The following is a 23421-nucleotide window of genomic DNA, read 5'->3' as shown; positions in this document are numbered from 1 at the left end:
CTCTCTCTCTCTCTCTCTTTCACACTAATTTTTTTCTCCCAAGCCTCACTAGCCTTTTCTTTTGCTAGGTAGTCGTACCTCTCTTTTTCTCTCCAAACCTATTCTAAAATCTCCCCCTTTGCTTTCTCTCCAATTTGGATCTCCCCTTTACGTTGCACTCCTCCCTCATATTTATAAGGAAGGAGGAGGAGCTAGGGTTTTCTTAAAATAATTTAATGGACAAGAATGTCATTGAAGGCAAGCTTAACCTCCAAGTTATACTTTAAGGCTTCACTAGCTTGTGGGCCCCTTAGAGTAAAAGAAGTCCTTATGAATTTAAATCTAGCCCCTTGTTGCCCAATTGGGCTCCTTAAACTACAGGGATCCTTTATCTAAATTTAAATTGCCCCCCCCCCCTTTGGACTACAAGGTACCCGTTTTAAGCTTTAAAGAGGCCTTTGAGACCTTAAGGAGACTCTCTAAGCCCCAATTAAACCCAATAGAAGGCATGAGTCCATTGAAGTCCCCTTCCATTTAAAATAGCCCTTTTAAAGCTCTCACAGGATTAAATGCTCCTAAGTAATACCCTATGGGTCAAAATAGGCATTGACAACTGCCTCTATTTGACTAATGTCTTTGTATGAATGCATTAGGCAAAGAAAGAGATGTCCCATTTTGACCTAGCAACTGCATCAAGGAAAACTGATAGCAATCAAAGGTGTGCCACTTGTGGGGACTAACCACCTGCTTCAAGTGTAAGGTAGCATAGTTTGAGAGGTAGCCTAAAAATAAAAAGAAATTAGGGAATTATTTTTCCCCAAGGCAAAAATTTGTGAAGAAAAGTGTGTAAATTAGGATCCATTACATGCTTAATCACAAGACTTGAATACAAATATATGGAAATATTGAATCAATATCTGTTGACCTAGTTGGTCATATCCCGGTTTCGATAATGACAAATACACTTGGTACTGATGTTTGTCATGAGCTTGCATGTAGGTTCACTCTACACGTGAAATTGAACAGATTGCTATATCATGATGGCATAGGGTGATCACATGGAAGAGTGAAGAATATTGTGTTGCATTTGTAATAGTTTTATTATATTCTTCATTCAGGATTGTAATTTAATTATGGACTGTACTATAATATGGTCTGTAATAATCTGCATCTTGTATGGTAGGACAATATGCTCAAAATAACCTTAGTTGGACCTTAGGTTCCCACACTTAAATGCAAAAATCCCTAACATAGTTCTTATATTATCAGGGGATATTTCAAAACAAAGAAAATAACCTTAGGTAAAAATTAGAAGGCATTTAGGCGACCGAACATGGAAGTTCAAATTGCCTCGGTCGATCGAACCGTGGACGGGTCAAAAGTTGACCTGAGTTCAGCTAACCAAACCAAAATGAATGCATCTTCCACGGGTGACCGAACCTGTGTCAGGACCTTTCCCACCAACTCGGGCGACCGAACTCAGGACCAGGCGACCAAACCGTGGTCTTTTGAAATCACCCTCGGTTTAGCAAACCGAACCCTTTCTCAAGCGATCGAACTACAAAATTCACTTTTTCCTCTATCTATTCGGGCGAACGAACCGTGGCTCGGGCATCTGAAACTCTCGGGTTGGTTTTATTTTTACCTCGATAATTTGGGGTTAAACAAGGTTAAAATCCTTAAACTCATTTAAAACTTTTTTAATAATTCCCTATGAGTCCCCAACGGTCATAATTTGGGCCAATTCTATATATAGGGCTTCATTTGCAAAGATTAAGTGAGATTAGTAAATTCAATTAGTCAAAAATCCTCTCAAATCTCAAGTGCTTATTTTTCCTATACTAAGCCCATACACTCTTTATTTTGCTATTCCTTTGATAAGTCAAGTTCCCAAGAGTGTTATTGAGTGATTCATATTGCTAAAACTCTCCTTACGTGCATTGATTGTTATTTTCGTTGAGAGCTCTTAGCTAGGGTTCTTCCCCCAATTTAAAAAATAAATCCTTGAGTGGGAATACCCTTACAGCTAGTGAGTCTTAGCATATTGATTGCAAGACTCATCAAGCTTGTGATTTTGATTTGTAAAATATTTTTTATACAAGCTTATACATTTTCAAATATCTCTTGAGCTATTATTTGTTGTGAAAATCTTATATGAGACATTTTGAATATCATTGTTGAAACACTTTGAAACTTGGTATGATTGATTTACATTAATTGTTTGTTTCAAAGTTTGCTTGGAAATACACTATAGATCTTAACTGTTGATTTATATTAAATTGAGTGTTTAGCACAATATTAAGCACTAAGCATATTTACGATCATCTGTGCTTGCATATTACCTAGACTGTATCGTAGTACATATTCGCTCGTTGAGAAGCATATTTTAGTGTACGCGAAAATTGTATTTCATATCTGTTGTATTCCACACGTGGGCCTGAAGAGGGAGACTAGCCCTATGGAATAGTCCTGGATTGGCTTAAACCCAGTTAGGAAATCTAGGTGCACCATCCTGGTAACGTGTAGTTGTAGGTTGAGGTCAACCCCGTTAAATGACCTAGTTGTAATTGGTGCCGCTCGACCCGTTAAGAGAGCCGTAGTGGAATCCTTGTGCTGGTGAGCCAAGGCGGGGATGTAGGCAATATTGGCCAAACCCCGATAACATATCTAGTGCTGGTTTATTTTTAGCATTTTATTTTCTACACCTGTATGTTTATGCTTATTGGTTAAATATCTGTTTGGGCTTGAAATTTCTTAGATTGACCCTAAGTTGCGTAATACTAATTGTTGTATTAGACAAACCTAGGATAAAATTTTAAATCTCCAATTCACCCCCCCCCCCCCTCTTGGGATTGCACCAAGGCTAACAAGTGGTATCAGAGCCCTCTTATTTAGACTTAACAACTAGTTAGTAAAATGATCACGATGGCTCGTGTTGGGGCATCCCTTTCATGTGAGGGAAGGTTAGTCACGAACCCTCTAGTATTTAACGGTGAAAATTTCGCTGTACGGAAATTTAGGATGACCGTATTTGTTAAAGCTTTAAATTGGAGGTTCTAGGAGGTTATTGCACAAGGAGATAGAATTCTAGTAAAAATCATTGATTGCGTTGATGTTCCTAAATCTAAATTTGAATTGAATGATAATGATAAGAACTTAGTGCATATAAATTTTGATGTCTTGAACACTTTGCTCCATGTGTTAGATTCTAATGTTCTTTGTGAGGTTATGGCATGTAATAGTGCTAAGGAGATATGGGAGGAACTTGAAAGGAGATATGGAGAACCTATGTAGGAAAAGGCGATTACTCCTTGTGATTCAAGCTCTATGGATCTTGAAGAAGGTAAACCATGCATCATAGCTCTAACCAACGATGAGGTAAACCCGTCTCCTCCTATGTTATTAGATAATCCTGATAAAGATTCATGTGATGATTTGAATGATGCATCTGATACTGAATCATGTGGTAGTTCTGATAGTGAGAGCATGCCCACTTATGAAGAATTGCAAATTGAATATGTTAGAATTCATAAGTCACTTGTTAAAGCTAATAAGAGATATACTGCATTTAAGAACAAGTATGAGGCATGTGAGAAAGAATGTGAATCACAAGTTCTTGTTGAAAGGGAAAATGATTTAAAAATCAAGCAGTTAGTAAACAAGAATGAAAAATTAGAAAAGGCGTTGAATGCAGTAAGATCTCAAACATCAAGTGACAATAATAAAGATCTTCTCATTGCAGAACTTGAATGCAAAGCAAACAACATGACTAAAGAGTTTATTAAATTACAAGATGTTTGCAAAGCTCTTAAGAACTTAAAAATGCAAAAGCTAGAAAAGAAAGTAGAAGACCAATCTAAGATCATCCATACATTCACTAGAGGTAAGGAAAACTTTAATAAGTTGTTAGGTTCACAAAAGATAACCTTAGATAAGAAAGGTATAGGTTATAATGGGATTGAAAATAAGAAAAGAAAGAACCTATACATGGGGTACTTTGTTAGAGCATCAAAATACTATGCTAGTACCTCCTCCAACCCTTATACCCACACCTTTTGTGCATTGTGTAAAAAGAAGGGGCATATAAAATTTGATTGCCCATTTAAAAGGAAAGGTTTAAAATGCAAACAGGTCTGGAGAGTCAGTACCACGTAGTCATACCCATCAAGACTCAAAGATAGAACAATGGTATGGGTTGTAAAGAAAGGAAACTCATTAGAACTTAAGGAGGAACGAAATCCAATTGGAGTTACATAAATGCTTTTCTTAGGTTCTAGGTTTTGGGGGAGTGATGTCTACTGGCCTACGAAGTGGTCTGTTCCTAAAATGTCAAATATTAGCATATTCATTCCACCTTTGGTATACTAAGATCATTTGAGAATCAAGCCAATCTGCAAGTCCAAGTACATAACCAATCTGAACTTAATGCATATATTCATTGGTTAAAATAGGAAATCATTGGCTATAGCTTAATTAAAATTCCTTTTCCAAATGGACAAGGCATTCTTTCTTGGTAAATAATTCTAAATGCTTAACTTGTGCTTAAAAGATAAAACATTAAGTTAAGCAACTTCTATCCATTGCACAAAAATGAGCCTTAGGCGTCCATCCTATTCTATATATTTTTAACCCTAATCTCATTAGTCAAAGTCTGGATCAAAGTTTAGTCATCACTCTATATTGATCATAAATGACTAATATATATTGAGTGCTCTTTGACTACTCTGTTTGGACATATCCACTTCCATGAAAATATTTTGAATCATGTTCACTCATAATAAATACTCTTCTGTTGTTAAGAGTATTTAAATGATCTTCACCAGCTCTCAAACTTTAAATCAAATAATTTAGAGTTTCATCTTCATGAATTAAGTTAAATGGCTAATATGATTGTTATAGGTTTCAATATATATGAAAATGCAATAACTGAGAAACCTGCATGAACGATAAGAAAAACAAGCCATTTGAACTTAGGCCTCTCACATATTGTAAATCATAAGAAAAGAGGCAAATATAGGCTTAGAACTCTCAAAGAAATATTCATTGTGATTTTTTGGTCCGATAAGCCTAAGAACTCAAAGCCAAGCTAAAATCATTGAAAATATTATAACTCTTGGTTATTGAACTCGAAGATGAAAGAAAAGGCATAAAATGAGTCAAGTGCATAACTCAGGGGGAGCATTTATCTTTCATGGTTATAAATTGAAATGCTCTCTTGATATCATATCTTTTGTGCTCATATATCTTTCTGAACAGCATTGCGAATTGCTATCCACTATCATTTATTGTTCATGTTATCTTAATGAATGGTATATATTTTATATGTATTGTTGATTGAGCTACTTGATTGCATGCGTAGTCTAGAATGTCTCCTGCATGGCAGATGTAGTTGACGTGAATTGCATGCTGGTAGTGGATTATAGGTTGTTGCGTGCTTTATATGATCTATCTATTGAGAACAACCTATCAGGTATAGGTTTTATGGGAAATTTTCCAATTTACAGAAGGCATGCCGCCGAATTTTCATTAGAATTTTTTCCAAAATTAAACCTTGTACAAAGATGATTATGATAAAATAAATGTTAAAATATTTTTGAAATGATGAGTGAAAACTAAGATATTAAATTTCATCATTGCATAATCATCAAAAGTCTTTAGAGGAGCGTAGCTCCATCCCTAGAGAAAGAGCATAAAGACTCATATGCATCATGCTTTGATTCTTGAACATTGAGGCTCTTCTAAGAACTCTAAACATCATATCCCGCTTTTTAAAACTCAATATTTTGATATGGATTGTTCTCGGTTATATGCTTTATTTCATGTCTTAATATATATTTTTTGATGCATGTGTGACCTATAGGGATGATTATACTAGTCGCATGGTAAAATGAATAAATCTTAATCCAGTATATTCATTTTAAAAGACTTAAAAACTACTTGGCATACCTAATGAAATTGATCCTTGTTTAGTATAAGCAGTTCACTGTATCAGAGCATGAATTCAAATTGATAGGGGGAGCATCTAAAATTAAAATGTCTATCATATTATGCTCACAAACTTTTTAGCTTAGATCTATCGTTGAATCAAGTGTGACATGTGCTTAAATGAAACGATCTTTGTGAAAATCTTAAGTTAATATATATTGCTTTGCCACATGTTGTTTGTATTTGTCATGTGATCCTTGCTGTAACTTGTCTGATATCTTTAGGATCATTATGGTTGTGGTTTTCTGGTTATACTTTAGTATGTGCTTAATTGACAAATCAGAAAATTTGTGCTTTCTTGTTTTTAAATTAAAGTTTCTTTTCAACAAGCACCCACAGTATTGTTTTTGCAAATATCAAAAGGGGATATATATTTATATGTATATACATATATATTTATTTTAATTCTTTATGGCAAGAACTAGTTTCAAAAACTAAATTTTTTTTTCTCTTGCCTTATTATTACTATATATACATATATGGTTTTAAATTGCATAACTAGTTTGATAACTGCACATAAAAATGCAGGGGAACTAGTTAGACTGTGTTTATGCTCAAACCTATTTTTTTTTTACCGCATGTCTTCAAATTCAAATTTTATGCAAGTCTCATGAAATGCTTAAATCGCAATGGTTTAAGGATATTTCTGGTTTAATTATGTTTTTCATGTCATTTAAATCTTTTAATAACCAATTTTATTGTTTGTGTGCTTAATTGCTTTATACTTTATGAACTTTTTTGTGTTTTGCAATGCATAACTATCATACCTATTGCATGTTGATAGTTATACTCTTGTTTATTGTTTTTTAACATACTAGGCTGTGTGAGTTGACCGTTGTGGGTAATTGAAAATTTGAACTCAACATGTCACTTAGGTACAAACTTATTTTAGGAAATGCTCTATTTTCGAACAACATGCTGCCAAATTTTTCAAAAATCTTCCCAATTTTTCTTTTGTATCTAATTGATTGTTGCCTTCATGCTATATTTCTTAGCCCTTTTTTCTGTTGCCAAAAGGAGGAGAAGAGGCAAAATTGGGTACGTTAATAAATAAAGGTACATTAATAATTAATTGAGCTTTAATTCTCTTTATGCATATAGTCAGGGGGAGCCTTTCTTGGCTGTACCCACTTTTGCATAGAGTATTTGTCATCATCAAAAAGGGGGAGATCTTTGACCTAGTTAGTCATATACCGGTTTTGATAATGACAAATACACTTGGTACTGATGTTTGTCATGAGCTTGCATACAAGTTCACTCTATGCGTGAAATTGAAAAGATTGCTATATCATGATGGCGTACGGAGATCACAAGGAAGAGTGAAGAATATGGGGTTGTATTTGTAATAGTTTTATTATATTCTTCATTCAGGATTGTAATTTACTTATGGATTGTAATACAATATGGTCTGTAATAATATGCATCTTACATGGTAGGACAATATGCTCAAAATGACCTTAGTTGGACCTTAGGTTCCCACACTTAAGTGCACAAAGCCCTAACATAGTTCTCATATTATCAAGGGATATTTCAAAACAAATAAAATAACCTTAGGTAAAAATCAAAAGGCATTTGAACGACCAAACCTAGCAGTTCAAATTGTCTCAGTCGACCGAACTGAGGACGGGTCAAAAGTTGACCTGAGTTCGGCAAACCGAACCAAAATGAATGTATCTTCCACAGGTGACCGAACCTGTGTTAGGACCTTTCCCACCAACTCGGGCACCCAAACCTCACGTTCATTTTACCCTCGGGTGACCGAACTTATGAGTTCAGCAAACTGAACTCAAGACCGGGCGACCGAACGCCGACTCTTTGAAATCACCCTCGGTTCAGCAGACCGAACCCTTTCCCAGGTGACTAAACTTCAAAATTCACTTTTTCCTTTGTGTCTATTCGGGCAACCGAACCATGGCTTGGGCATTCGAAACTCTTGGGTTAGTTTTATTTTTACCTCGGCAATTTGGGGTTAAACAGGGTTAAAACCTTACACTCATTTAAAATTTTTTTAATAATTCCCTATGAGTCCCCAATGGTCATAATTTGGGCCAAGTCTATATATAGGGCTTCATTTGCAAAGATTAAGTGAGATTAGAAAATTCAATTAGTCAAAAATCATCTCAAATCCCAAGTGCTTATTTATCCTATACTAAGTCCATACACTCTTTATTTTGCTATTCCTTTGATAGATCAGGTTCCCAAGAGTATTATTAAGTGATTCATATCGCTAAAACTCTCCTTGCTTACATTGATTGTAATTTTCGTTGAGAGTTCTTTGTTAGGATTCTTTCCCCGATTTAAATAATAAATCCTTGAGTGGCAATACCCTTACAGCTAGTGAGTCTTTGCATATTGATTGCAAGACTCATCAAGCTTGTGATTTTGATTTGCAAAATATTTTTTATACAAGCTTATACATTTTTAAAATATCTCTTGAGCTATTATTTGTTGAGAAAATATTATATGAGACATTTTGAATATCATTGTTGAAACACTTTGAAACTTGGTAGGATTGATTTACATTGATTGTTTGTTTCAAAGTTTGCTTGGAAATACACTCTAGATCTTAGCTATTGATTTACATTAGATTAAGTGTTTAGCACAATATTAAGCACTGAGCATATTTACTATCATTCGTGCTTGCATATTGTCTGGATTGTATCGTAGTACATGTTCGCTTGTTGAGAAGCATATTTCCATGTACGCAAAAATTGTATTTCATATCTGTTGTATTCCACGCGTGGGCCTGAAGAAAGAGACTAACCCTGTGGAATAGTCCCAGATTGGCTTAGATCCGGTTAGGAAAGCTAGATGCACCATCCTGGGAAGGTGCAGTTGTAGTTTGAGGTCAACCCCGTTAATTGACCTGATTGTAATCGATGTTGCTCCACCCGTTAAGTGAGCCGCAGTGAAATCCCTGTGCTGGTGAGCCAAGGTGGGGACGTAGGCAGTATTGGCCGAACCCTGATAACATATCTGGTGTTAGTTTATTTTTTGCACTTTATTTTTTGCACCTGTATGTTTATGCTTATTGGTTAAATATCTATTTAGGCTTGAAATTGCTTAGACTGCCCCTAACTTGCATAATGCTGATTGTTAGATTAGACAAACCTATGACAAAATTTTAAATCTCCAATTCACCCCCCTCTTGGGATTGCACCAAGGCTAACAAGAGCCATTCCATGCTTAATTGCAAGACCCCTATGCAAATGTGTTTGATTTAGGAGTCATTACATGCTTAATCGCAAGACTTGGGTGCAAACATTTGGAAATACGGAATTGGGAGCCATTACATGCTTAATTGCAAGCCCAGTGTGCAAACGTGTGTGAGTTAGGAGCCATTAGATGTGTACTCCCAAGACCTATGTGCAAATGTGTGTGATTTAGGAGCCATGACATGCTTAAGCGCAAGACCTACGTGCAAAAATCTCGAAATATAGAATTCGGAGTAATTACATGTTTTATTGCAAGTCCTATGAGCAAATGTGTGTGAGTCAGGGGCCATTACATGCTTAATCACGAGACCTACGTGCAAAAATCTGGAAGTCTGGAATCAGGAGCCATTAAATGCATAATCGCAAGACCCATGTGCAAATGTGTGTGAGTCAGGAGCCATTATATGCTTAATTGCAAGACCTACGTGCAAAAATCTAGAAGTCTAGAGTCGAGACCCATTACATGCTTAATCACAAGACCCATGTGAAAATGTGTGTGAGTCAGGAGTCATTATATGTTTAATCGCAAGACCTGCATGCAAAAATCAGTAAGTATGGAATTGGGAGCCATTACATCCTTAATCACAAGGCTCGTGTTCAAATGTGTGTGAATTAGGAGCCATTATACGCTTAATTGTAAGACTTGCATGCAAAAATCTAGAAATTTGGAATCGGGAGCCATTACATGCTTAATTACAAGAACTATGTGCAAACGTGGAAAAATGTGAGAAGTGGAAAAGGAAGGAGTAAAAAGGCTAGAGAACCTCAAACTATGTTATCCTCACGGATTCAAGGAAATCAAACGTGGCTTGCTTTGTATTGGTTGCTTTGGGGATTTGATGATTTCAAAGGACAATGAGCAAGAGATCCACGCCTGCACACCACTTTTGAAAAGGGGTAGTAACAATTCATAGGGTCCGATTTAAAGAGAGTAAGGACACCAACAAGCATTGTCACACATACAAGCCAAATACATGTCATTTTTTAAAATGCTTAGGGAAATCATGACTATCAGATCTAAGCAAAAAATACTTTTTCCTTTTAACAAGCTCCTTTTCGTGCTTATCTGTTTACTTCTAAGATTAATAAGTTGGCCTCGTCACAAGAATACTCGTGGAGCCTCACTGACTCTAAAACACTATTTTTTCAAGTAAGAATAATGGTCCCAAAACTTTTCCTATTGAACAGTGAATGAGTTTCAAAAAACCTCTTTTTTTTTTCTTTTGGAAAAGTAAAATATTTTTTCATTTTAAAGGATTAACAATAATTACATTTTCTCTTCTGTTTGATTATCCAAGGAGGATATAGAATTTAGTCGAACTGCCAACCTGACCTAAGGATAACTCTTACAAAAGGGAACAAGGGAAAAAACTGCCCCACTATCAATAATCACCATGGATCTCATCTTAAAGCTGCCCCAGTGTTAGGAATCTCCAGGTATACTTCCAAAGAATGCTCATTTTTTAGTGACATCCTACTTTTTTTTTTAGGATATCTCTAGCTCCTTCCAAACACCCTTTGATGATGGGCAAAGGCTAAGGAAACACTGGATGCTTGTCCAAACCAGTTGCAGTAGAAGGATCGGGTGTTAATATTCTCATGATTAGAGAAGGACCCATACATAAGACAATAGTTTTAGGATGGACTTTCTTTTGGGATGAAATGTGTCCAAGGGTTTCAAAGCACTCTCAAAATAATGGACTAATAGGCTCGAGGACCTCACTTGTCACTTCCTAGGACGTTCTCTGGCATCTTGGTTTTCCAAGAAACAGAATTTCGTAGCTTTGTCTACCGCTGAAGCTAAATTTGCTGCAGTTGATAGTTGTTGTGCTCAAGAATTGTACATGAAGCAACAACTTAAGGATTATAAACTGAATTATGAGTGTGTTCCAATCAAGTGTGATCATACCAGTGCTATAAATATATCTAAGAATCCAATATCACACTCACAAACAAAGCACATAGATATAAGACATCACATTCTTCGAGACCATGAGCAAAAGGAGGATATTAGTCTTGAATTTGTGAGTACGGATGAATAATGGACCGAAATATTCACGAAACTACTTCAAGATGATCATTTCATTTTAATAAGACTTGAATTAGGCTTGTTGCACGCTAGGGAAGTTGTTTGAGGAGAATTAGATCATTACCTTAAGTATTCCAAGCTAAATCTAAGAAATTGGAAAAATTCAAGACACTTGGGCGACTAATCACTATAGTCAACCAACCAAATACATATGTCTTAAGAGATTTGGAGTTTTCACACAGTTCGGGCGACCGAAGGGTAATGGTCAGTCAACCAAACCCATATTACATTGGTTGCCGAGAGTATTGATTATTTCAGGCAACTAAACGTACTACAGATAGTCAACCAAATGCTTTGGGTGACTGAATTACTTGTTTAGTCGACCAAACCTATACTGCCTCTACTAATTGGGTGCGTCAGGTGATTCGGGCGACCAAACCTCACCTTCAATCAACCGAACTTCTCCTTATTCGAACCCTCTACACTTCAATTTCTCTTCTTAAACTCATATCTAAGCTCCTATTTGACTTCATAATCTTAGATTTCATCTCTAGATTCACGATTTCTCAACATTTGAAATCCAAAATCATGCCTAAAAACATGAGTGTTGCCCAAAAAACTCCCACCTCAAGTCAAGATGACACTGAGTTCATTAATTGATGGCTTGTGACTCCAGGTGAGAAGAAGCTTTATAACGAGTACCTTCGATCGTTAGAACACATTCTTGGTAAGATTCTTGATATCCCATTTATGAACGAATACTTTCTGAACATTCTTTGTAGATTTTCTGACTTAGGTTGGGATAGGTTTGTATCTTATCAACCCCAAGGGGTATACCTAAACCTAGTAGGCCTCTTCTATGCTAACTTAAGAAGGGAAGTTGACCAATATACTACACAAATCATGTCCAAAACCTTTACGCTCACTGCCAGCAACATTACTACTCGATTTAACCTTGACCGAGGAGATTTTGAGTATCCTAGAGTTGGACCCACAAGAATAATGGAACATGATTTTACACCCCAAGCCTTTCTTCCTCTTGTTTCAACCGAACAAAGCAATAATTTTGGGCATCCCCCTTCGTAAAAAGGTTTAACCCTAGAGGCCAAGATTATTCATTTGCTTATTTTATATAACTAGAACCGGGTCTAGAGATCACATGTCATATCTAGACTGTTTTGTCATGTGGTGCATATATACTAGAAGGGGTCTTGATCTTCCCTCTCTTATCATAAAATGAATGATAGCCGAGGAAGAATCTCGTAGAGTTATTCTCCTTTACAAAGGGATTCTAACTATTATTTTTTTAACATCTTGGCATTGATCGTCTTTCCACCTTATTTGTTAGACGAACGCATAAGGACTTCCGATTTGACACTATGCAGTGAGATATTCACTTTAACTTCAATTCCTTCAATTCGAGACTCTTGAGCATTGAAACCAAATTGGGAGGTGCTTCCTCGTCTAAAGGAAAAGCACGTACGGAAGCAAGCTCAAGTTAAGAGGACGAAGATGATGATGACGAGGAGGAGGATGAGAGCTCATCCAGTGGAGATCCTATTGATGAGGACTAGATGAAGAGTTATTAGAGAGAGAGAGATCTTTGTAACTGATTGTACTTTGATTGTACTTATTTTGTTGATTTTTTTTCTTTTGCAAAAATCTTGGTTGTATAATGATTTCCAATATTAATATATGATTTGTTTGCAACCACTATGAGTTTTGTGCTGGAAATGTTGATTGTTTATGTATGCAGATTGTTGAATTTTGATTGTGAACTGCTGCTGTTTGGCTATATGAAATTCCTGGTTGAGAAAATTGAAATGCTAACTATATATATATATATTCAATGAGATTATATTGTGTAGAATGTAACATTGAACTAGAAAACTGAAATTGCTCAAACTTTTATGCTGCTTTAGTTAAACCTTTTTGCTGTTATCAAAAGGGGGATGAAATTTTAAGCAAAATGAATGCAAAAATTTATTATAACATACTTTTTTGACGTTTTTTTTTTTTTTTTTTTGAATTCTAAGTAAAGAAAATGAAAAGGGAGAATTTTTTTTTGAATTCTAAGTCATAAAGGGGGAAAAAATTTTTAAAAAAGCTAATCACAATTGAGCTTAAATGAATGTTTTTACATTTCTTATTCTTAAGTTTATGCTTATCGTGAGGGGAAGCCTTATCAAGGCTACCTCATTTTACTCCTTGCTTATCATCATCTCAAAGAAAGAGATTGTTGGCCTAACAAGGTTTAATCTCATTTTGATAATGACAAACCAATGCATCTAATTGTGTTGTTAAGTATGTATACATGTATTATAGTATAAAAGCACAATGAGAGAAGTAAATTGGAAAGCCATGAAGCACACAAATAAATGAAAGATGGTTGTTGAAGAAAAGATTGGATGAAGATCAAGTTTAAGAATATGAAGACCTAGTTAGTTTATCATGTATATTGTAAACTAGGTTTCATGTAAGTACATCTCAATTGGTTTTTGTTACGAAGCTCTTAGGATATTATTTTGGACCCTAGATTCCTTTTAAAGTCTTGGAAAATATTTTTACAAAGGCCAAATGTTATTTCAAAATATTAACATCATTTTTGGAATTTAAAATATAAAGGAATTTGAATTTCTAAACAAAATGGTATAGCATCAAAGAGTTCGGGTGACCGAACCTCATTTTCAGTCGACCGAATGGCTACTGCCATTATAAAGCTCCAGACACAATGAGTTCGGGCGACCGAACTAAGAGTTCAGACAACCGAATGTCTACTACCAGTTTTGAAATTCATATTTAAATTGGTTTGGGAAACCGAACTATCTCTTCAGTCGACTGAAGCGCTACGATAAGTTTTGCAACTAGTAAGAAATCTTTTCGATTTTCAAATATAATGTTACCAAAACATGCACAAATAGTTATAATTCAAACCTACTTATAAATAGTCAACCCTAATTGTGTTTTGAAGACTGAACATAACGATTTTACTCTGATCAATCATCTTGTGTGTCGTTCTTGCTGAAACTCGTTTTCTGAGTTGTTCTTTCAAGTTCAAAGCTTTCAACCCCAGAAAACAAAGCCTAACTCTTTGAACTTCTTAGCAAATATCTTCTAAGAGTGTTATAGAGTTTATTGTGAACAAATATACTCTGGTTCGAGAGTTATCTTTATACAAAATCAGTTTTTGATTTCCTTGTATAAAATGACGATTCTAGTATTAAGTTGTTAACAAGCGAAAGGATTGTTTTCGCTTGAGAGGCTTCTCCGTGTGCTGAATGAAAGAGGTGTCTCCACCTATTGAATGATGGATTATTGAATCCTCATAGCGGGTAGTTTGAGGCAAGGACGTAGGCACGATTGGTGAAACTTGTAAAAAATCTGGTGTCACTCTTATCCCTTACTCTTCTCTAATTTGTGAATATTATGATTAAATTGCTATGACTATTGTGATTTATTTGCTAGGAATTTTATTGTATTGGTTTATTACTCATTCAAGTTATAGCATAAACTTATGTGTGGCTAAGCATATTTTGATTAATATTAATCTGTTGTAAGTATTGTCAATATCTTGTAGTTTGGTTTCATATTTAAATCTTAGCTCATACTCTTTAAAATTTAAGGATATATAAATTGATTAGATTGTCGTTTGAGAATACTGTTGTTGTTAAAAAGTTAGAGCACATGTAAAATCAATTTTAAAATTGATTAAGTTTCCGCAATGAACTTTAAAAATGCTCAATTCACTCCCCTCTTGGGATTATACCTTGACTTTCAATATTTACCTACATATGCATATAAATATACTCATATACATACATATGCATACATATATACAAATTTACACACACACATAATATATGTACACATATAACAACAACAACAACAACAACAACAACAATAATAATAATAATAATAATATACATATTAACACACATATTATACATAGACATACCGATATCTATATATTTATAATATTTAAATACTATTCATGTTCATAATATATAATAGTATACATAATACACTTACATAAATACATATGTAACATATCTACATAAATTACGCGCGCACGCACACATACATATATACACACATATACATACATATATATAAGATACATATTAATAAACATACAAATATAATTATACAATTACAAATATATAAATACAAGCACATGTACACATATTAACATACATACATACATACATAATAATATATAATTTACATATAAAAGAAACAAGTAGATACGTAATAATAATATACACATTAATGCATATACGTACTATATAATAATATACACATTATAAATTCATATGCATAATAATATCTCTACATATATACACATTTATATTATATAAAATATACATATTATAAATACAGACATAATAACATCTATATTTATCTATAACTATATAATACATATTTATATATTATATAATAATATACATATTATAAATATACACATAATACACACACACACACACACACATGCATACATATTATATGTTAATATATATATTATAAATATAAACACATAATAATATCACACACACACACACACACATACATGCATATATATACAAGTTATAATTTATATATGTATATTATATAAAATATACATATTATAAATACATAGACATAATAATTTCTATAATTACCTATACCTATATAAATACATATATATTATATAATAAAAAACATATTATAAGTATATACATTATGTCTATATACATACATACATACATACATACATACATATTATAAATATAAACACATAATAATATTATACACACACACACATGCATGCATACATGTTATATAATAATATACATATATACAAAATAATATATATATATATATATATATATATATATATGTTAACTCTGTACATACCTACATTTACTCATGACAACATCATACACATACATAATCATGCATCATGCACATTTACATGCATCCATACATGACCACATGCATAACCATACATGCAGGCATCACACACATACCCACATGCATATTCACATGCATATACCCATCCATACATCATGCACATACATCCAAACATGACGACATGCATCCACATACATAACCATGCATCATACACATATCTTCATGCATCCATACATGACCACATGCATAACCATTCATGCATACATCACACATACTCACATGCATATTCACGTGCATATACCCATACATACATCATGCACATACATCCATGCATGACGACATGCATCCACATACATAACCATGCATCAAACACATATCTTCATGCATCCATACATGACCACATGTATAACCATGCATGCATACATTACACATATATCCATATGCATATTCACATGCATATACCCATCCATACATCATGCACATACATCCATTCATGACCACATGCATCCACATACATAAGCATGCATTATACACGTATTTACATACATCCATGCATGACCACATATACCTACATGCATGTCAACATATCCATGCATGCATGACCACATATACCTACATGCATGTCAACATATCCATGCATGCATGCATGCATCACATATTCACATGCATATGTACTTACTCTCATGCATCTCTCATGCATACACATCATGCAAACATGCTTCTAGATGTATCATGTTGTCATGCATATTCATGCATACCCATTCATCCAACATGCATGCATCTATACACTCTCACACTCACATGCATACATCATATCATAAACACATACACAGACACATATACATGCATTCATGCATGAATCATGCATACACACCACACGCTCATGCATGCGCTCATAAATACACACTCTACCATTCACTCATGCACACACTAATGAAAGCACACATAGAAATACAAAGAAAGGAAAACAAGGAAGTAGCAAGAGGAGAAGAAGAAGAAGAAGAAGAAGAAGAAGAAGAAGAAGAAGAAGCATAGAGAGAGAGAGAGAGAGAGAGAGAGAGAGAGAGAGAGAGAGAGAAACAACTTCCTTCCCCATCCAAAAGCCCTTTTGGACTTAAATAAAGAGGAGAGGGGACAGGGGAGAAGAGAAAATGAAAAGGAGGAAAAGGGGAAAAGAAGAAATTAAAAAAAAAAAAAACTAGCATAGCCGCTAAAGTTAGCAAGTTGTGAGGTGACGGGGAGGTTGATTAGAAGGGATTTGGGAGGATTTAGAGTAGGCCATGTGCTGTAGAAGAGGCGTGGGAGTGGTGTTATGTATCAGAGGGTGAAATTGGAGAGAGAAAGGGGAGAAAAGTTGGTTGTCGATCAAAAAAGGTGTCTATAATTGCTAGGGCTTACCATAGACATGGAGAAGAAGATAGGGAGGCGACACCAAAAGAGCATCATTTTGCCGCCACCTCTTTATTTTTTTCCTTTTCCCCAATGCATAAAATAACACCACCATCCCACTAATTGGTAGGTGCATACATGGTGTGCACTCACGCGCTTGCCTATTGCTAATTTCATTTTTTAAAATTTTTTACTCAATATCAAAATGACATCATTTTGTGGAGGATGTGTGCATGCTCATACGCTGGTGCATGTGACCACACACCAGCCCAACTTTTTTAAATTTTTCTTCTTCTTCTTTTTTCAAAATTTATTTTAATTTTATAATTCTATAAATTTTTAAATATTATAAATTTAATATAACTTTTTTTAAAAAATTTTTATAAATTTATCAAAATAAAGAAAAAGGTAAATGGGATCAACAAAAAAAAAAGGCCAAAATTTCAAAAGTGCCCAAAAATGCCAGAAAATTATAGAAATGCCAAAATTTTACCTAAATTTTCGTGCAAGAAGCCAAAATTATAGTTTGAACCCTCCTTACCATTTCAAACTGCTCTAGATTAGCTGGTGCAGTCATATTTGGCAAAAAAAGAGTTGACAAACCAAAAATGATGGGGCTTTCACCTTGATTTTCATGTAGGAGAGCAAAATAACTATTGGACACTCCCTTACCATTTTGAATTGCTTCAAATCATCCAATGCGGACAAAATTGAAAAAAAAAGAACAAAAAATCTCAGAAAGACAGGTTTTTGCTTTGATTTGTCTGTCCGATGTCAAAATTACTGTCAAATCTTTTCTTACCATTTCAGACCGCTCCAAATCACTCGATGTGATCAAATTTGCCAATCAGTCAATAGAAAAGCCTAAAATGATAGGGTTTTACCTTAATTTGCATGTCCAAGGTCAAAATCATTGCCAAACCTCTTCTTACCATTTTTGGATTGCTTTAGTTCACCTAGTGCAGTTTAACTTGGTAGAAAGTTAACAAAAAAGCCTAGAATGACAAGATTTTGCCTTGATTTGCTTTCCCAAGGTCAAAATCAGTGTTAGACCTTATCTTACCATTTTGTATTGCTCTGAATCATTTAATGTAGTTAGATTTGGCAAAAAGTCAATGGAAAATCCAAGAATGATAGGGTTTTGCCTCAATTTGCTTGCATGAGGTTAAAATCACTGTTAGACCTCTTGTTACCATTTTGACTGCTCCAAATCACCTAATGCAGTCATATTTAGTAAGAAGTCAACAAAAAACCAAAAGAGAAAGGTAAAATGGCAAGTTGGGTTTTGAACCCCTAGCTCCCTACCATTCAAGCAAAATGGGCATTGACACTTATATATGGGATCGTCTAGAACAAACAATTTAAGGCGATATTTCAAATAGGGCAAAGAATGACATAAGGCGAGCATCACCCTAGCAAATGGTCGATGGCCTAGTTGGCCAAATGAGGCAACAAAAACACAGGTGACCATTATCAAATATTGTAATTTTCATCAAGGTTACAAAAAAACTTGGCTAGCGACAAATTTCTTCCATCTTAGTTTTAAAAAGGAAAAAATGAACCTATTCTAGTTCTATCAACAATTGGACGAGGGTAGACAAGTCATGTAACCAAAGAACTATGTCCTCATGATTATCCATTGTCAACTTTCGCATTGGAAGTCTCGGTATACAAAGCTCGAAGGTGATCATTGATCTCCAAATGCCTTAACTTCATCTCCTATGAAGTTTGAAACATTGAACTAAAGTTGAGAACATTGAGTTCATTTGCCACAAGCGACCTTAAGCTCAGTTTCAAACCTCACGGCTTCTTGAGTTTCTCTACATTGTTGGTCACATAGTTGAAAATATTGGCTTTGAAGTAATTCCAAGCCAGACCATATAGATGTCTCCTCAACAAAACTGTTAGCATCAGTAGTGAGGACCTTAAGATAGTCTTTATGCTACCCAAGCGCCAAATGAAGGAACATTAAGAGCTTGGCAATCCACCTATTAACAATTGGGAAACTAGTAGACATTACCTCAATCTTGCTAATATTGGCCAGGAGGGATTCTACATTTGTTTTGTTAGCCAAAAGTGAAACCCTCTATAAAAAAGTTAAGGATAACCCTAAGAGTACCCTTTCCAATGTCGCATTTAGAAGTGTAGCTATTGAAGAAAGGATGACTTCTCCCTCTGAATCCTATAGAAGAGAATTGAAGAATTCATCCATGGAGCCACCAACCTACATTCAAGAATTGTAGTTTACCCATGAAGGTACACTTACTATGTTTCCTAAGAAAGGGCAAATCACCTACTTGCAAAAGAGATAAAGTTGAATTATCCACCTAAAGGAATAGACATGAACACCTAAAGAGGCTAAAACTACGAAAAAAATTAGGGAAAAGGATTTAAATAGCAAAGTAAATCAAAAACTATAATCATTTAAACCATTGAGAATCGCTAAGGATATGATGTGTGAGCACACCAAACATGGCACGTGGTATGCACCTAAGGAGGTTTCTGCAAATGAGGCATATAGGTAAAATATCACCTATGTAACGCCCTGATTTTTCATACCATTTTTTCCATATAAATAATACATACACCACATATCAACCACGTCAACTACTGATACCATAATACATAACCTGACCCCAAAAGTGGGTACCATGTATACAATCATACTCATATACATAATCCTAACAGCGGAAGTTATTTATGCGATGCATCACTGTACATCACAAAACCCCCTTCTCCAGAAGGAATTGTCAACATCAGTGCAGTGATGAGCCGCTGCTTCAACTCCTGAAAGTTCCGCTCACATTCATCAGACCACTCAAATTTCATCACTTTCCTAATCACTCTCGTCAAAGGACCCAATAATTTGGAAAAACCATCAACAAACCTGCGGTAGTATCCAACTAATTCCAGGAAACTTTTGATTTCCTGCACATTCTTTGGTCGCACCCAATGTACTATCGCCTCAATCTTACCTAGGTCTACTGAGATACCACCCTTGGAGATCACATGTCCAAGGAAGGTAACCTGCTTTAGCCAGAACTCGCACTTCCTGAATTTCGCAAACAGTGTCCTTTTTCTCAGTACCTAAAGTACTATCCTCAGATGTTCCTCGTACTCCTCTGGGCTCTTTGAATACACCAGTATGTCATCGATAAAGACTACCACAAACTAATCTAAATACTGGTGAAATACCTAGTTCATCAAATCCATAAACAATGCAGGAGCATTTGTCAATCCAAACGGCATTACCAAGAATTCGTAATGGTCATACCGAGTCCTGAATGTCATCTTTGAAACATCCTCTGCTTTGACCTTTACCTAATGATACCCAGACCGTAAATCTATCTTCGAGAAAACCTGTGTCCCCTGTAACTGATCAAACAAATCATCGATGCGGGGAAGCGGGTATTTATTCTTGATAGTCACTTTGTTAATTTCTCTGTAGTCGATTGAAATTCTCATCGACCCATCTTTATTTTTCAAAAATAATACTGGCACTCCCCAGGGTGAAACGCTGGGCCGAATAAATCCCCTGTCTAGCAATTCCTGTAACTAATCCTTCAATTCCTTTAATTCTGCTGGTGTCATTCTGTACTATGCTTTCGAAATTGGCGTTGTCCCTAGTACTAGATCAATAGAAAAACTCTACCTCATGATCAAAAGGTAGTCCCAGCAAATTCTAGGGAAAAAACATTAGGAAAATCCCTCACTATCAGGATATCCTCAAATCTCAACTCCCCTTCTAATGTCTCTTTTACACAGGCTACAAACCTCATATAACAATTGTCTCACCTGAATAGCAGATAAGAACTGTGGTCGGTTACGCAAACAAGACCCCACAAACCTGTACTCCTGTCCCCCCGGAGATCTGAACACTACCTCCCTCTGATGATAATTTATATTGGCATAGTGAACAGATAACCAATCCATACCCAATATCACCTCAAACTCATGCATGTCCAAGACCACTAGATCAGCTAATAAAATCCTCCCCTGAATGCATATCAAACAGATACTAAGTACTTTGTCATATATCCCCACAGCCCCTATCGGCGTAGCCACAGATAAACTGACACCCAACTGCTGTGTTTCTAACCCATAAAATTTCACAAAACTTCAGGGCGATAAAAGAATGAGTCGCTCCTCAATCCAATAAAGCAGTAGCTATAAATGACATAATTGAAACTGTAACTATCACAACATCTCTTGCTGCCTCTGCATCCCTCAGCGTCAGCGCATAAACTCGAGCTGGGTCAATATTTCTTTATTGTCCGCCTCGAGGTGCCTAATGACCTCCTCTGTATGGTCTATAAGCTGGCCCAACAACTGGTGGTGCACAGCAGTCCCTCACTATATGCCCAAGCTGGTAGCAACGATAACATATCACCTCCCTAACCCAGCATTCTCCCAAGTGTCTCCTGAAGCATATTGGACAAGAAGGAAGCGTCTGACTGCCCTTTACAACCCGATCTCTCACTATCTGTCTCTGTCCACCTCTGCTATCCTGCCTCCTCCAAGGCCCTCGGCTAGACCATGCCTGAACATCTGAAGGCGCGGTCCTCTTCCCCTGACTCTGTACTACGGTGCCTCTCTGAAGGCCACCCTCAATCACTGCAGCTCTGTCTACCACCTCTGCGAATATCTAAGCTCAAAAGCCCATAACCTGCTCAAACAAACTCTGCCTCAAACCCTCCTCAAATTTCCTCACCTTCCTCTCCTTATCAGGTACCAAATACGGAGCAAACTGATACAGTTCAATAAATCACGCCACATACTACTGTACTGTCATTGGTCCTTATGTCAAATGCAAAAACTTCGCCACCTTCACACACCTAACAGTAGTAGGAAAATATCTCTCGAAAAAGATCTCCCTAAAGTGGCTTCACGTTACCGCTACAGGGTCCGGTCTCTGCTCCTCCAACAATTTCGCTGATCTCCACCAACGATTTGCCTCCCTAATTAGTTTAAATGTCGCAATTAATACTTTTTGTTCATCTGTACATGGAATAACTATCATCATATCCTCCATGTCCTAGACCCGATTCTCAACTACAAGTGGGTTAACTCCTCCAGAGAATGATGGAGATCTCATTCACGTGAACTGCTCAATCGTGCAGCTCCGCTCTCCTAAACTCCTGACCACCTCTGATATCACCTACTAGGTGACGCTACATAGTACAGCATCATGGTCTCCTCCACCTATACTGGAAGGCCCTACATCGTCCCCTCCAGCCTGTGCACTACTACTCCCTAGATCCATCCTGCAAAGGATATAAAACCATTTTAGAACTCTATTATCATAACTCGCTAACACACCCAGCATACTCAAATCCAAAAAATATTCTGCTACAAACATTTCTGTTAACATTCTTAATCTCCTTTTAAGATTCAATCCTACCACTCAAAAACATTATCCGGTGATCGTATCTATGGTTTTCCAGAAGTCGTCACCCCAGGAAAAACACAGAAACAACCACGAAACTCCGACTTCCAAGTCGCAAGACAGAACCCTAAATTCTAATCACATCCTCTAATAACAACTTATTCATATCTCATCAATATTCATTCCTATACTCTAGTATTGTATTCCGTTGTTTACTAAAATATGCAGAACCTAGAAAACCTAGGCTCTGATACCAAGTATGTGACGCCCCGATTTTTCATACTAATTTTTTTTTCCATATAATCAACATATATAACCATAAATCGGCCACGTCAACCTTATATAACACAATACATAACCCGACCCGAAAGTGGGTACAGGGTATACCATCATACTCACATACAATAACCTAATAGTGGAAGTCAACATATATATACATATATACATACCACAGCGAATGCACATACCAAAGTACTAACATCCATATATACAAGTCAACCAAAGAAACTCTAGGGGAATCAAACCTCTGTAACTTAAAATACTCACTT

This window comes from Malania oleifera, chromosome 10 (assembly GCF_029873635.1).
Source record: "Malania oleifera isolate guangnan ecotype guangnan chromosome 10, ASM2987363v1, whole genome shotgun sequence".
NCBI classification, from domain to species: Eukaryota; Viridiplantae; Streptophyta; class Magnoliopsida; order Santalales; family Ximeniaceae; genus Malania; species Malania oleifera.
This window is presented reverse-complemented; position numbering follows the sequence as displayed.